The sequence below is a fragment of the Erinaceus europaeus genome, chromosome 5, assembly GCF_950295315.1.
Source record: "Erinaceus europaeus chromosome 5, mEriEur2.1, whole genome shotgun sequence".
Lineage (NCBI taxonomy): Eukaryota > Metazoa > Chordata > Mammalia > Eulipotyphla > Erinaceidae > Erinaceus > Erinaceus europaeus.
Genome location: NC_080166.1, coordinates 24,600,195 through 24,613,093, shown reverse-complemented (window position 1 = coordinate 24,613,093; position 12,899 = coordinate 24,600,195).

The following is a 12,899-nucleotide window of genomic DNA, read 5'->3' as shown; positions in this document are numbered from 1 at the left end:
TGCTTACGTATCTGAATACATAGTCACATGCATATGCATTAAATATTATAATATTTAAATATTAATTATAAATACTAAAATAAAGTGTACTACATAGCTCTAATATATTGGACAGACCATAAAGGGGCAAACTTTGTGTTTGTATATGTGCCCATGAGTGTGTGTGTGTCCATGTATGTGTGTGTGTCCGTGAGTGTGTGTGTGTCCATGTATGTTTGTGTGTGTCCATGTATGTGTGTGTGTGTGTCCATGTATGTATAGCATACTGCACATTAGCTGACTCATAGTGGCATGTGAAAATATGATGTGGAAGAGAATGAGATCACTCAGGGCAAGTGGCAAAGTGAAATGGAAAAGGGAAAGACCGAAACCAAGTCTAAAAGCATTAAGTAAGGTTACAATGAAATAATCTATATTTTTATCACATCGATGTGTGTACTTAAAATTATGCAAGTGTGAGGAACTGCACATATTTACACATATATCTATATGCACGCATATTAAAAATATCTTTAGGAGGTGGTGAGGGAAATATGGAAGTCTGGAATCTAAAGGAGCAGCTCTGCCTCCTTCACAGTTTGCACTGGGCTGTGCTCAGCATGTGCTTGCTTTAGAGTATTCCAGGAAGCTTAGGAAAAGTAAAAATAGTTTGGCCGCTTAACATTGTACTTGTGATCAAACTTCTTTGCAGTGTACTACAAGTGATTTAGAGAAATTCTGATGATTTCCTTATACAAGTGAAAAACTTCCATATCCTGGTGAGCACGATTAGAATTAGTAGGCTATAAAATAAATGTTGAGGGGTCGGTCGGGCAGTGGCATGCCTCACTGAGCACACATATTACAAAGCTTCAAGTCCTGAGTTCAAGCTCGCAGTCCCCACCTGCAGGGGAGAATCTTCAGGAAGGCTGAAGCAGTGCTGCAGATCTCTCTTTCTCTTTCCTTCTCTGTCTCTCCTTCTTGATTTCTCTCTGTCACTACTCAATAAGTTAATGTGTTAGCAACTTCCAACAATAAAAGCATAATTTAGTTCTGAGTATATACAAACTCTTTAAAAATTAGTTAATCATTATTCACTCCATTGATACTTCCAGGAAATTGATAACATACATGACATGAAACTTTATTTTCTAGATGTAAGAAAATTTGCTTTGATTCCTAAACTGTGCAACATGTTAGGACAAGCTTAGGCTATCGAACAGGCCATGGCCGGTGCGCCGCTATGTTTCATCGCTGGGGAGCCAGAGACGACCCGAACTGCCCCTGAGGCTACAGACAGACTATGACCCACATAGTCAACGACTGCCACCTCTCCAGATTCAAAGGAGATCTCGAAACTTTACATCAGGCTCAACCTGACGCTGTTGACTGGCTACGGAAGAAGGGCAAACACTAGAAGAAGAAGGATACTACAAATGTATTATCCCCTAGTTTTATTATTTTTTAATATTATTTATTTATTCCCTTTTCTTGACCTTGTTTTTTATTGTTGTTGTTGTTGAATAAGAAAGAGAGAAATAGATAGAAGAAGGGAAGACACAGAGGAAGAGAGAAAGACACCTGCAGACCTGCTTTACTGTTTGTGAAGTGACTCTCCTGTAGGTGGGGAGCTGGGGGCCTGAACTGGGATCCTTCCACTGGTCCTTGCATTTTGTGCCACCTGCGCTTAACCCGCTGTGGCTGTACTACTGCCTGACTCCCTATCTCCTAGTTTTAAAGGGTCAGGAGATTGGCATGATCTGATCTGAATTATTGTAAAGAGACTTCAAAGTTTAAAAGCAAAGTGTTATCCCACTGTGACTCAGAATTCTGCCTCTTCGTTGTAGTGCTGAAACCATGGCTTCTAGCGGTCATCCATTTTATGAACAGTTTATAATAGAGATGTTTGTTTCTCTTCTACCGTGTCTAAAGGAAAATGTCTTCTTAGCACCAATCCAAAACAGTAGTTTTTTTTTTTTTTTTCTGTCCTCTATGCTATGTCTAAAATGAATCACTTGATTGCTACAAAGATCCCCTTCAGAGGCTGGGTGGTGGCACACCTGGTTGAGCTCACATGTTACAAAAGTACATGTTACAGTGATCCCCTTTGATTATCTTAAAGACATCAGACTAGTGATTTAATTATGAGAATAAAGTCCCAAAGTGTTTACAAGTCTCTTCTATACTCAAGAGTAGAAGAGTAACTAGGATACACACACTAGGTGACTTGATGGGTAGTGTGAATCTCTTACTGCCATAGAGCCTAAGCCTGTGAATGGAGATATACCTTGCACCATCTCACAAAGTTAAGTAGTAATTAGATGGAATGCAGACAATCTATATTTGTTAATCACTATTGTTATAAAGAATGGTTTCTGTTCTCCGTTTTAGAGATTACATTTAATGTCAAGAACCATGAAGGGTGTGAAATTTAACCCTATTTATGAGTAACCAGTTAATGTTATATTATTTCCAGGAAACTTAGAAGACATAAGACTTCTGAATCAAAGACTAAGAGCAGTCTATTACAGGAATAAAACTAATCAGAGTACCAGACTTTCAAACTTCAATAGCTAAAAGGTAACAGTAAATGGATCAATGTGTTATCTGTTTATACATCAAATAGTGTGACAAAAGAAATTCTAGTTTAGAAATTATCTTTCATACTGGATATAGACTGTTAGACCTAGAGGAGACATTATTATTATTAACAGTATATGCAAATATTCTATTTTATTTTTCTGTAGGGAGAAACTTTCTCCATTTTCCAAAGCAGTTTGCTCTACAAGTATCTTTAAAATGACAGTCCTGGATGCAGTCAGTGAGAAGATTGTTTGCAAGGTGTATGGATACATGAAAAAAAAAATCGATGGAGTATTGTAATCCAACAATACCCACAATTTGTTTCTGTACCACCTTAATTCTTATTGAAGTTTTCCACAATTAAATTGGCTTGCTTAATCTTACTGAGGAAATTTGGGACAAAATCCATTCAATATGTCCCATAAATTCTCTAACGAAATTTACTACCAGAAACACTCTAAAGAGTTGTTTGAGATCATTATATAGTATTGACCTGGAATATGTCCCCTGAGGTCCTAAGTCCAACCATTTGAGGGTCTAGCAAGTAACCTCTTCAATAGTTTTTATCGATCTTTATATTTGGTGAGAGGTATTAAGGCAATGTATAATGTAGTAGTGATTTGACAGACACTACCTTGCCCAATAAAATGGAGATCTCTAGGACAATTCTGTCACTATGACAGCATTGGTCAATGAGTTGAGTGGAACCTTCCAAAATTAAGGTAGTGCTGCTGATCACTTGAATTAAAAGATAAGAACAGATGATACATATAAATATATATAGATATAGATACAGATTAACCTTACTTTTAATGAGAAAGAAATAGATACAGAGAGAAAGACTACAGTACTGCTCACTTATGGTTTATGGTGAGGCTAAAGATTGAATTTGAGGACGTAGAGCCTCAGGTATGAAAGTCTTTTGTGAGTGCAAATATATATAGCTCTCAGACAGAGAGGAGTCTAGGGAGAGATGAAGTGGCTGGTAACATTCAGCAGTTTACCAGTTGAGACACCAACTCCAGTTTGATAACCAACAAAAAGACAGCTGAAGGGAGGAGAGGACTCCCCTAAGACTCACCAAATGCAACTGTGAGTCTCCACTGCTACTTCCCTCAGAAGCTGCAGCAGCAGAGGGGAGGCCATGTGCTGACACCAGGGAACAGAGAACTAACCAGGAAACTCAAGAGAAAACCTATACCTCACTGGCCTAGTGGTGGGACTGTGAGAGTCTCTTTTCATAACCACCGTATTATCTCTGCCCCACCCTGCTTTATCTCTTGGTAAGGAGTCAGTGAAGGTTACTTAGAGTTTAAAAGCCCTCAGGTTCCCATAGCCTAAAGGGAAGAAAAAGAACAAAAGAGACTTTTAAACCACTCTGCTCCAACTCAGGGATTAAAATAATTCAAACAACTGTCAATTTCCACAACTGTGAACCCTTTAAGTACCTTACTTAGACACAAGTCAGTCCAGGCAAGAGTGATCAGTAATTTGAAAAGTACTGAAAGAAGGACCTCAAAACATACTATATAGAATGGTTAAACCAACAAGAAGAAATACTAGAGAAATGAACCAGGACAAGAGTACAGCTAAAAGTCCCCCAAATGTTGAAGCACAAAATAATGTGCTCAACATCCAAACATTAGTTAAGGAAATGATCACAGGAGTGAGTAAAGTGTTTGAAAGAATTGTCATCAGAAATGCAGAAACAACAAATGAGACCCTGGAAAAAAACACTAGTTATCTCAAGTTTATTAGAGAGATAAAAGCTGAAATAGCTGAGCTAAGAACACAACTAGCTGCACAAGCTAAAACAGTATCAAAGAGGGTAACAAAATAATTGAACTCCAGAAAACATTAGAGGGGAGAAAGAATAGAATAAATGAAGCTGAAGACAGGGTTAGCAATATCGAGGACAAATTAGAGACAACTAAGAAATAAGAGATCTCAATAAGAGATTAAGAGATACTGAAAACAGCAACAGAGACATATGGGATGAATTCAAAAAGAAATAATATATGCATTATTGGCTTACCAGAGGAAGAAAGAGAGGGAGGGGAAGAAAGCATTATTCAGGACATAGTAGCTGAGAACTTCTTTAGTCTAGAGAACATCAAAGACATAAAGGTTCAAGAAGCTTAGAGGGTCCCAAATAGAATTAACCCAGACTTAAATACACCAAGACACATTATATTTAGAATGGAAAGGAATAAGGATAGGGAAAGTATCCTGAAGGCTGCAAATGAAAAACAAAGAGTCACTTACAGAGGAAAACCCATAAGATTAGCAGCAGACTTCTCCACACAAACACTATAGGCCAGAATAGAATAGCAAGATATCTATTGAGTGCTCAATGAGAAAGGCTTTCAACCAAGACTACTGTATCCTGCTAGACTGTCATTCAAACTAGATGGAGTCATAAAAACCTTCTCAGACAAGCAACAGTTGAAAGTATCAACTATCACCAAGCCTACTCTGAAAGAAGCTCTGAAAGGTTAGACCACGATGAATATGACATCTCTCAGAACACTCTAAAAGTCTACAAGAATGGCATTAAAGTATCTTTAATATTTGATATCAATAAATGCCAGTGGCCTGAATTCACCTATCAAAAGGCACAGAGTAGCAAGATGGATCAGAAAACACAACCCAACAATATTCTGTCTACAGGAAACCCACCTAACTCAAAAAGACAAACACAGACTCAAAGTGAAAGGATGTAAACCTATCATACAAGCCAATGGCCCACAAAAAAGGGCAGTAACAGCTATTCTCATATTTGACATTTTTGTTAGATGATTCTAGTGGTCACTAGAAAAAGAATTTGAGGAGGACATAGAAGAAGGAAGACAGACAAATTAGATGAATACTATTTTTAAATCTGTTCAGTGATGTCTCTATCCAGTAGAAAAAGTCAGATAAATCCTTCAAGCTGATGCTGGGATATTGTGCAGATGCAGTCACATTAGCCATGTTGTCCCCTCAGGCTACTGCTAGTTCCCGCAAGAGTTGGGACATTCTCAGAGTGCCTGTTTCGACATGTTGTACCCTCAGGGCATTGTCTATTTCCCCGCGATATTTGGAGTGCTTTGGTCACTCCTCTCCCTTCCCATTCTCACGAGAGTTATTATCCTATCCTGGAGTGCTGTGGTTACTCCTCCCCCTTCCCATTCTCATGAAAGCTGCTCCTATAAAAGCCCTTCTTCTTCCACACCTCGCTCTCTTGCCAGCGCTTCACTTTGGTGTTCAGACGCAAGAAAGGTTACTGTGTGAGGCAGCCATTTTCGCTACCTCCATGTGGCCCAACCTGCTTCTCTAGCACCCAACTCTGAGGTGCAGTGCAAATAAAGATTTGTGTTCCCTCTTCACTCCGGACCTCCTCTCATCTCCATGGCACACAACAACAAGCTATCAGTGTCTATGTTCTTCAAGAAAATAAAATAGGTAACCAACAGTTTAACATGTATTTTTAAAAGAAGATGCTGGAGGTAGTTCAAGGGTAGATTCAGCCTGACCTACCCTGGCCTTGTGAACCAAAGCTTGAAGGCTTTTTTTTTTTCCTTAGAGGAATTAAGTAGAAATTATGTCTTGACACCAGAATGCACAATGGAGCAGAGTTTTTAAGGTAGAAGAAACATAATCAGTGCAAGCCCCAAGGATATGAAAGAACATGATACTTTGGAGTAGCTCAGTAATTTTTATTTTTGGCTCCTGGCCTTTTTTTTTTTTTAAATAGTATAACAAAATCATACAAGTTCTCTTAAGAAGTTTTGTCATTTTTATAAAGTACATTATAAATTATAGAGAACCATTTTTTTATTGAAGTTTGTGTTGTTAATGTGCTTTAATACAATCTTTTACAGTGATATGGATACAATACATGGCTTAGAAACACAACTTTTGGCTCTTTGAGCTGTTTAACAACAAAAGCATATTGATCACATTAACTAATTCTCTGGGGGAAATGTAATGGTAGTGATAAATATATTCTGCATAAATATTTTGATTAAGGGTAGGGGAAGATAGCAAAATGGTTATTCAAAGAGATTCTCATGCCTGAGGCTCCTTAATCCCAGACAGAATCCCCCCAGACATCATAAGTCAGAGCTGAGCAATGCTCTGGTAAATATATGTGTGTGTGTGTGTGTGTGTGTGTGTGTTTGTGTGTGTGTGGTGTGTAGTATATTAAGAAGGAGAATGGTTATTTAATTCAATATAGACTGAGATAGATATAGTATTTAATATAGGAAATTATTTTCATAAACTATCAAATGGATTTTTTCCTTATTTATTTATTGATTAATTGATTAAAATAAATGAATGTTTCATCTTGATAATGTTTATATTTTGGTCCTAAATAGTGAGATAGCAGACAAGATGTTATGTGGATGTTTAAACACAAAAATAGAATATTAAGTTTTCATAGGGGCAGGCATTTTACTCCCCACAAAGATATTAACATGGTCAAATATATCTCTGCCATTAAGGCAGTTCAGTTGCAATGCTGGTTGATCACTGACAGGTTCAATTCTAGTCAGAAATTTTTTACTTTCATTCACTTAATATGCACACAGATTGTATAGCATTGTATTTTAAAGTCAATCAATTTATAATATTTATTTATTAAATAACTTGAGGAAAGTGTCAACCTTACAAATATGGAACCTCATTGTCAAAGTATCTGATATAGTTGTGTGTGACAGGGGAATCACAGAAAAGAAAGTAACATTTGACAACATATATATAGGAATGCATATTTTAAAACTAATATAAATTAAAATTTAGACCCGGTGGAATTTTTTTTTTTTAATCATCTCCAGGGATATTGATGGTGCTTGGTTCAAACTCTATACATAGACCACAAGTTGTTTAGTCAGTCATCTTAACAGCCTGGCTTTAATTCAACTCAGATTCTTGCTTGGGTGGCTAGCAGTATATGCAAGAGGAGAGAAACTCTAACTTTTAAAAATATACTATATATTTATTTGTTTATTTTGGTAGAGACAAAGAGGAATTAGAAGAGAAAAGGGGATAAAGTGGGAGAGAGAGACACCTGCGGCACTCTGTCACCATTTATGAAGCTTCCCCTGCAGGTGAGGATTGTTGCCTTGAACTGGGTCTTTATACATTGTAATGTTAGGCACTGAAGGTGTGTCACCACCCTACTCTAACATTCTCAGGACTTAATTTTGAACATGTGACGAAGTTTAGAAATCTTGAGATCCCACTGTTTCTGACTTATTTCACTCAACATGATTTTTTCAAGGTCCATCCAAGATTGGCTGAAAACAGTGAAGTCACCATTTTTTACAGCTGAGTAGTATTCCATTGTGTATATATACCACAACTTGCTCAGCCACTCATCTGTTGTTGGACACCTGGGTTGCTTCCAGGTTTTGGCTATTACAAATTGTGAAGTCAGAAACAGAAGGATGAATATGGGATGATCTCACTCTCAGGCAGAAGTTAAAAAACAAGATCAGAAAAGAAAACACAAGTAGAACATGAAATGGAATTGGCATATTGCACCCAAGTAAAAGACTCTGGGGTGGATGGGTGGGGAGAATACAGGTCCATGAAGGATGATAAATGACATAGTGGGGGTTGTATTGTTAAATGGGAAACTGGGGAATGTTATGCATGTACAAACTGGGGAATGTTATGCATGTTGAATGTAAAACATTAATTCCCCAATAAAGAAATAAATTAAAAAAAAAAATCTTGAGATCCCCCATTCAGAAAATGTGCCGTATTTTGAACAAGTTTTAAAATAAACAACCTGAATCTATACTAGAGGCTTTTTTTTACAAGGATATGCTAGTAAGAATGGAGAGAACACTGAATAAGAGACGCATTCCATTGTACAACTGTGGAGAAATATCCAGGAAAGATATCTTAGCATTCCAGGTTTGTACTTTACACAGGACTATACAGCCGATGGCCTAACTACTCTTGATATCCAGCAAAGACCTGTAACTCCTTTAACACTAACTGTTGTCAATGGAGCCAAAGTGCCTGTCCACAGCCAATCTGATACCTGATATGGCACAGGCGCCACCATGCGAGCTGCTTGACAGGGTACCAGCTTCGCAGGAAGTTCAGCAGGGCTGGACTCTCCAGGCCAAACTGAAACCATCTCGCCTTTTGCCATGTATAGGGATTGGGATTAAGCTCTGTGTGGTCTTAATAATATTTACTTATGGCCAGGTTCAGAGCATGACCAAATGACAAAAATAATGACAAAACCTGCACTGTACTCTGTAAAACTGATCATAATAGAACAAGCAATAGCAGTAATGCAGAATTTTTCAGGAGGCCCCAATAGGAATAAATGTTTTCCCCTTTATCTACACCACTTCCTTTAGTATTCCCCCTAAAATATAGAGAAAGATTGGTGGTTCCCACAGTGGAGGGGCCACCTTACATAACATAAATAATTAATGGAAAGTTATGGTACCTGCCTAGATACAATGGACCTTTTAATCTACCACCCACCACTATGCTCCCACCTCTTTATGCAGGAATAGTACACACGAACCTAGGTCACACAGTGAGCATACACAGAAGATGGATTCTAGCTAGAGAGTTTAACTTGGAACAAAACCAAACAAAACTCCTTGATCAAACAATGGAACAGAATTTGTGAAAAATGGGCTGCTCGATTTGCTAAAGGCCCCTACAAACATAACAAGCTTGAACTTTCTTTTTTCTTCTTCTTCTTCTTCTTCTTCTTCTTCTTCTTCTTCTTCTTCTTCTTCTTCTTCTTCTTCTTCTTCTTCTTCTCCTCCTCCTCCTCCTCCTCCTCCTCCTCCTCCTCCTCCTCCTCCTCCTCCTCCTCCTCCTCCTTCTCCTCCTCCTCCTCCTCCTCCTCCTCCTTCTTCTTCTTCTTCTTCCACCACAGCACTGCTCAGCTCTGGCTTATGGTGGAGCGGGGGATTGAACCTGGGACTTATGAGCCTCAGGCATGAGAGTCTGTTTGCATAACCATTATGCTGTCTCCCCCGCCCTGAACTTTCTATAAACCATTGTCTTCTGATGCATAGGGCCAAGAGAATGGCATAAAAGGTAGAATATTAATCTTAATCAATAGGACATTTGCCTAGCACACAGGTACAGGAAAAACAAAAGACACAGAAACGGTGATGTCATCTCTAGGGCAGAAAGTGCCCCTAGAATGTAAATGTTCCACAAAGCAGGAGGTGTTCCCTACCTGTGCTGTTCTTACTTGGCGATTTTTGTTTCAATAATCAAAGCTTTGTTGATTTTTGTTTTAATAATCAATACCTTGGTGATTTTTGTTCGAATGATCTAAGCCTTATGAGACTATAAAAATAAAGTTCTGCTTAGGTAAGACAGAGATGTCTGCTTGAGCTTGATTCAGCATCAACTCACTAGTCTCTCCTTCATTTTTCCCGACTCCCCTCCTCCTTCAGGCTAACCCTAACCTTCTGGGGCTGGCCCCCTGCACTGATATGCAACTTTCTAACCATTGCAACCATGAATCTGTTGAGATCCTTTTAAGAATGCTACTGAGGCAAGACCTTGAAACAAAGAATGCTAGTTAGGGAGACTGTTGGCTTTACCTCCCCTCATCAGTAGCACCACCTTATGCAAATTTCTCCATTCTTTTTGTTCCCTTTATCAAACTGCTGAACTCTTTGTTGATGTAAACTGTGTAACTTGAAACAAACTAATATACATTAAAGAAGCTACATACTTCTTCTACAGCACACACAGTCCTGCTTAAGGCTATAAATCAGGATTAGTCACTCTGGGCTTCTTAGGACCAGACTTGAGTCTTAAGTAACCATTCACTGTTTTGGAATCAGAGACTTTGAGTGAGTCATTTTACATATAATCACTGAGTCACAATACCCAGGCTGAACTGGAACTCAAGGGAGGGTCCCTCACAAGCAAATGCCAAGACATAAGAACCAAATCTTAACACAAAATGTATGGACCTGAGTCATTGTCCTGGCAGAACTTACCGAAAATGGTCATTTATTCGTGATTCTGGGGAGCAGCTCTTAAAGGAAGTATACCTTATAACTCTTAGCAAAGCTGCCTGACATTTTGCAAAGATGAGCCTCTGGCTGTGCTACAAGGCAGCAGCCAGGCATTAAAGAGGTCATTTACAGAAGGAACCAAATCCCAGTGAAAGTGACTGTGGGATTCAGTTGAGAGAAGCACCCTGGAAAGTAAATGCCTTTTTTTTTTTCTTTACTGCTTCTCTCATAAACATCTACTGTCAGCATTTCAAGCCACAGATATTTAAAGGGGCCACCTCTATTTTCAGAAGAGAAGTAAAGAGTAAACATTGGAACTGAGAGTTAATAATTTGAAAAATGACACAATGGAATATTTATTTGAAGTAACTCTTTGAAAGAAACTCATAGTTGAAAAAAAAAAGGTTAGGGAAGGAAAAAAAATAATGAAGGTTGGAAGTCTTCAAAGTTAAGTATTCTCTAATTATCTCCTTAAGTATCCATGAACTTTAGCACCTAAATATATATTTAAAATAAAGTAATATTTTTTCACCATTTTGCATAGGGGAAATATATTTTTTGTATCTCCTAGTCCAAAGGATGGGATATCTATCTATCTATCTATCTATCTATCTATCTATCTATCTATTACATATATATACTATATACATATATATGTATATACATATATATACTATATACATATATATACTATATATATATATAATGGTGAGTACTCAAGACTTCACAACACTATAGTCATTATTAAAAAGAAGAGTTTGTGAGGGCTAGAACGTAGCTAACTGGGTAGGGGGCAATCTGCCTTGCCCTGTGAGCCATGCCTGTGACCCCTTTTGAGCCTTAGTGTTATGGCAACAGGAACATCTCCAGTGTTGCAATCTCTTTCTTTCTGTCTCTGTCTTTCCTGTTTTTTTTTAAAGTAAAAAGAATAAAATAGAAGGCCCCAAATCAGAGCGCTCATGCATGAAGCCCCAGTTCCTGAAAAAATAAAACAAACAAATAAATACAATATAATACAATACAATACAATACAATACAATACAATACAATACAATACAATACAATACAATACAATACAATACAACACAATACAATTAAAGAGAAAAAGGACCTAGACTGGAGTTGGTGTATTTGGTGTATCGCACCAAAGTAAAAGACTCTGGGGTGAGTTGGGGGGGGGGGGGAGTACAGGTCCTGGAAAAGGATGACAGAAGATCCAGTGGGGGTTGTATTGTTATGTGGAAAACTGAGAAATGTTATGCATGTACAAACTATTGTATTTAGTGTCAAAGGTAAAACATTAATCCCCTAATAAAGGGAAAAAAATAAAAAAGGAAAAGGAAAAATCCTTAAACACTGTTTTCTAAGTGACAGGAAATAAGCTGAACATAAATTGTTGAGAACGTAATATACTCGATTTGACTAGATGTGGTAAGAGTAAGATGTGGCAGGATTAATGGCAATGAAAGTGGGCAGGAGAAATAGCATAATGGTTATACAAAAAGACTCTCTTGTTCTGAGGCCCCAAGTTCAGTTCCTCACACCACCATAAATTAGAGTTGAACAGTGCTCTCAGGGAAAAAAAATTAGTAGGGCATAATTTTGATATGATAACTGTGGATTTTGTGAAAGAAAGACTTTGTTTTGTCAATTTCAACAAAAAAAAATTTAAATAAGAATCTCTGACGGCAAAAATAGACTTTGAGAGGAGACCATTATCAACCTGTAAAATTTGGAAAAAGCAAGAAAATTTAGCCAGAAAATGAAACTGAAACACCAAAGAAATAGATGAGAACCAGGACAACGGTGGCTTGAATGTCAAGAGTCTAAAAAGTAGAATGTAGTCAGCTGCAGTAATAGATAATGAAAAATACAGTAGAATAAGGATTTTTTAAAAATTTACTCTTTAGTTGAAGGATCTGTTAATAGTCTGAGAGGACACTATTTTACTGAAAGTCTGAACTGTGATGTAGATGAATTTCTGTTCACATTCCCATTCTGTCATTTATCATGGTCTTTGAGAAGGTTTCAGTTTTTTTTGTTTGTTGTTGTTGTTGTTTGTTTGTTTTTCTGAACCTCAGTATTACCTGGAAAATAGAAATGCCAATAATAGCCACTGTAAAATTGTCATTAAGGATGAAATAATTTGCTAATGTTGAATCAATTTAAAGCCTCTATTTTGTGGCAGTGTGTAATGTTTGTGATGATTTTGAATACTGCAAGAATACTGTGAGAATACTAAATGAAAAAAAAAAAGAGCAAACGGAGCCTTTTAAGTGGAGAAGTGTATTTCAGGAAGTTTGGCATTTATAAGAAAGGGGGGGACTATTT